The following is a 5,000-nucleotide window of genomic DNA, read 5'->3' as shown; positions in this document are numbered from 1 at the left end:
ATTAAATATATATCTTGAATCAACACGAGAGGCAGATTTCCATAGCATACGGATAGCCAAACATTACGATTGGAAAAAGGTCCTCACACTCCATTCTATTGTAGGTGCTTTGGTCTTGGTCCTGAAGGTGACGCCAATCTCCCAGACTCTGCACAGCCCAGGCCTTGCCTCCGTCAGTCTTCATCTTCATCAAGTCATCTTTATTTGCATTGGTGCTATTAAGTCTTCTCAAAATGCGGCCATCATCACTCTGTTGGAGATGGGAATTTAGGATAACTCCCCTTTACTCTACGCGGATAAATCCAAGGTCCTCGGATATTCACACTGAACGCATATGGGCCAAATATACATGTTTGTACCTTGATCTTATGCGACTCGTAATCGAGTGTGATCTTGTGCACCTTGTGAGCTGGCAAGGCTTGGCAGTCTCCCGTGCTCGTGTTGACTGCCGTCTGTTTTCCATCCCAACAAAGGAAAAGCTCTTCTCCAAATATGGACAAACTAACAGTCAGGTTGACTTCTGGAATAACGGCCGAAATGTTCCCTCGTGGAATTCCAGCGTGGAAAGTCGATCCAGGTGGCAATCCTAAGAATCATTTAAATGGATTTCTTTTTAAGCATAGGTATATATATAAAGGAATTGTTATATTGACAACACAAAATACACACACACGAAACACATACTCACACATCTATATATATGTATATAAACAGACAGATATAGATATATAGTTGTGTGTATATATATATCATATAAAAATATATGTGTGTATATCTTCTTCTTTTAATGGTAGGTTCATGTCTGAGCCGCCGTGGTCACAGCATATATCATATATATAATACATATAATGATATATGTAATATACATATATGATATATATATTATATATATATATATATATATATATATATATATATATATATATATATATGTATATATATATATATATATATATATATATAAAGTATATATTATAGTGTTGTGTGTGTGTGGGGTGTGTGTGTGTGTGTGTGTGTGTGTGTGTGTGTGTGTGTGTGTGTATTGATAGATAGATAGATAGATATGCTCTTACGTGTGTGTGTATGTATGTGTGCAAATATTACGACTGGAAATTTTATATGTATACATACATATACATATGTGTGTATAAATGTGTACATATATGCATATATATATCCATATATTTATCCATACGTATACACACACACACACGTATGTGTGTGTGTGTGTGTGTGTGTGTGTGTGTGTGTGCTCGGACATATATGGAAGAACTATACTATCTGATAATATGAAAGCAAAGATCCCTAACCTTGAGGACAGTTAGCAAGAACTTCGGCATTCTTAATCGTAAACTCTTTCAATAGTAAGTCAGAATTCTTCTCTCTTTCAGTGTTGGACATCTCTTCACCACATTCAAGCTCTTCATTGCTTGAAACTCGACATTCAATTTCTGTCCACTTCTTCTTCTTCGGTACGTTCGGAGGCTCTTTTGTGTCTTGGCCTTTAATTCTATGGCAGCATTCACGTTTCATTGTTGTTAGCGATGGTCACACGGAGAGAGTCCCTGAAGGTTTTGATCACAACTCCGTCATAGGCTTTCTTTACAGTGCAATCTGTTGGACGCAGGGTAAAAAATTGAAAACACTCAGTATATATCAAAACGAGCTTTTTGCATAAATAGTTTGCAACATTTTGAATGATCATCAGTTTATCTTTAGCTGATTGATAGTTTCGCCCTTGTTCATATGTGTTCTTGACAACAACAAACAACAAATGACAATTTCATCGGCAGCAAGATGATATAAGATTTTTCATCTTATATCATCTTGAAGATTCTTCAGCTGATTCAATAATGATCATTACTCATGACTACGTTTTATCTATTTCACTTGCAAACGCATGCCCAGCAGTATGGTATTCAACAGAGCAGTCTCTTAAAAATTATCAAAATTTAAAGAAAACGGCATTTTCATCGGTACAGAAATGTCCCGCGAAGCTGTCAAAGATTATAATTCCTAAACTCGTTTGCACGCGGTGAAAACTTCCCTTAGTTCATATATATATATATATATATATATATATATTATATATATATATATATATATATATATATATATATATATATATATGTGTGTGTGTGTAAAAAATAGATATACATACATACATATATATGTATATTTAATATATATATTTATACATTTGCATATACATTATATTAAGTATGTATGTATGTATGTATATATATGTATGTATATGTATATATATACATATATACATATATATACATACAGGTATATATATACATACATACATATATACATACATACTTACATATACATACCTACACTACATATACATATACATACATAGTATATATATATTATAATATATATTATATATATATTATATATATATATATGTATATATATATATATATATATATATATATATATATATATATATGTGTGTGTGTGTGTGTGTTGTGTGTGTGTGTGTGTGTTGTGTGTATGTACATATATATTCATATATATATATATATATATATATATATATATATATATATATATATATATATATAATATATATATATATATATATACATATATATATTTATGTATGTATGTATACGTGTACGTACATACAGAATTTACTTTGTACATAAATCATGCTCAACAAAGTCACAAATCTTTTCTTACCGTCGTACAGGTAGGAACACTGGCAACATGTTGACCACAGCTAAAAGAAAGCAATCGCAGTCCAACGATGAAATATTCGACTCCCAATCCTGTCCATGTTCTTGTCTCTCAAGCAACATCGAGAAGCAAAACAGACCGATCCTGGCAGCACACCTCCTGTTTAGGAAGTGACACGCCCGAAAGTGTCCTGCTTGCTGAAGACAGGGGCCCCGATACTCTCTCTCTCTCTTCTCTATACCTCTCCTCTATCTCCTCTCTCTCCTCTATTTCCCTCTCTCTTTCTCTCTCTCTATCTTTCTCTCTCTTTTTTCTCTCCGTCTTCCTATTCTCTCTCTCTCGCTCTCTCTTCTCTCTCTCTCTTCTCTCTCTCTCTCTCTCTCTCTTCTCTCTCTCTCTCTTCTCTTTCTCATGCCTCTCCTCTCTCTCTCTCTTTTCTATGCCTCTCCTCTCTCTCTCTCTTTTCTCATGCCTCTCCTCTCTCTCTCTTTTCTCATGCCTATGACGGGTATAGAACCCAATTACATTGGCTTGCAGGGGTATTGATACTGGTATTCGGCTTGACTCTTTATTTCTGAGAGTTGATACCACGCAGTATAAAACACACAAGACATGTCTAGTTATAATCGGGCCGCGCGGAGGTCACGGTCAGCTGCCCGGAGAGAGGGCGGAGCTGACCTTAGTGCGTGGTAGCTTAGCACGAACTCCCGGTCAAACGAGGTCAGATATAAAAAGGGACTCCGCCCTCGCGGCGGGGGGTTCTTATTTGGGACATTTGGTCCCGTGGAAAACAGCCACGTGGTCCCTGGTAACAGAAATAGAAATCCACATCCGAAACAAAAATAGAATTACCACTTTATTGCTGGGCCCCCTACTCGCGCCTCCCCCTCGAGGCCCCTTAAAAGGGGAAACCTAATTTTGGGGGTCGTTGTTTCGTGGTGTCTGGTTCAATTCGTGGTGCTCGTCAATGTTGTCTCATCCCCCTGGTCCTGGTGTAATTCTCGTCCTCGATGTCCACCGCCCTCAAAAGTTTTTGCACAGGTCCCCTTTGACTTCAGATTCTTTCTGACCCTCGTAGCCTGGCCCCGGGCTAATTGGCGGCGTTCCTCGTCCACACGCCCTCCAGATCTCGTCCAGGTCCTTCCGGTACACGTCCCGAATTTTCGCCCAGATCACGGGCGTGGGGGCGGGGGGCGGCATCTCGGGGCGGTTATACTGCGTACGAGCCCCGGGATTTGACGGATCTGCAGGGTCCGCCAGCGTGCCTTTTGCACGATTCGGGGGTGATGGTCCCTGCGGCAAAGGTGCGGGTTCGGGGATCTACGGGGATGGGCAGGCAACGCCCGCCATTAACTGGGACGTTTTAAACCTTTTTACGAAAATTTTGGCCCGGGGCCTAGGGCGATCTTCGAGGACTCCTTCTCCAGCCCTAAGGGTCCTCCCTCGGTCCCGTACGGCCCGAGCAATAAAAGTGGGGGAGCAGATCTAAGAAGGGCCAGATAAGAAAAAGAAAGGCAAAGAGAAGAGGGGTGGAAATTTACCACTACCCGGTTTTATAAAAAATTTTCGGTTTTTAATTTTGGTTTTTTAACTGTTTCGTCTTTTTTTTTTTCATTTTTTTTTTTATTTTCAAAAAAGGTAAAAAGAAAAAGAAGAGGGAGATGCATTACGGTTGCATAGCCCTTTTGAACTAAAAACCACCTTGAAGATATGAGAGAGAAAAGGGAACGACATGGGCGACCCGCGAAGATTATTTGAACCTGCGTCACACAGATAAAAAATAGATGAAAATTTACTTATTACGAACCACTCGTCACGACGGACAAAATTGGGGCTAAAGAGATCAAATAAACTTACCCCGGCACTAAGACAGAACCAGCCTTATTAATAAAAAAGGGGGTCGTGTTTTTTGTCCTGCGGTGTGAGTGAGGTAAAGGTGTGTGTGTATGCGTTTTTTGAGTGACAGCTAGCGTTAATGAGAGGGAAGGCGAGTGACCTCACAAGAGAATGAACCAAACACGAATTAACGTTATATAAAAAAAAATAAAAGTAAATTAGAAATGCAGCTATTAAGATTTTTCAACTACCACATTAAATTCAAATCTAATGATATGCAAAGAATGTAGCATGAAGAATGGTGAAGAAAAAAATATTCCCCAATTTTTTAAAAGCAAATCTATTTGGGGTCAAAAAATTGAATGCCGAGGACATGTTAGTTTTGCAGTAAGACTTCAAAAAAAAACTCAAAAACGGGGGGATCTTACCAAAATGGTTATGACTGAAGCGCCCGAGCCAAAAATATAATA

The 5,000-nt window shown here is 38.4% G+C and overlaps 1 pseudogene; it reads right to left on the bottom strand.

Annotated features, from left to right (window-relative positions):
- Nucleotides 1-5,000, bottom strand: part of LOC119569233 — a 9,027-nt pseudogene that overhangs the window by 495 nt on the left and 3,532 nt on the right.

Source organism: Penaeus monodon, unplaced genomic scaffold (assembly GCF_015228065.2).
Source record: "Penaeus monodon isolate SGIC_2016 unplaced genomic scaffold, NSTDA_Pmon_1 PmonScaffold_1354, whole genome shotgun sequence".
Taxonomy (NCBI): Eukaryota; Metazoa; Arthropoda; class Malacostraca; order Decapoda; family Penaeidae; genus Penaeus; species Penaeus monodon.
Note: the sequence above shows the minus strand (reverse complement) of the source record. Positions and strands in the feature narration are given on the sequence as shown.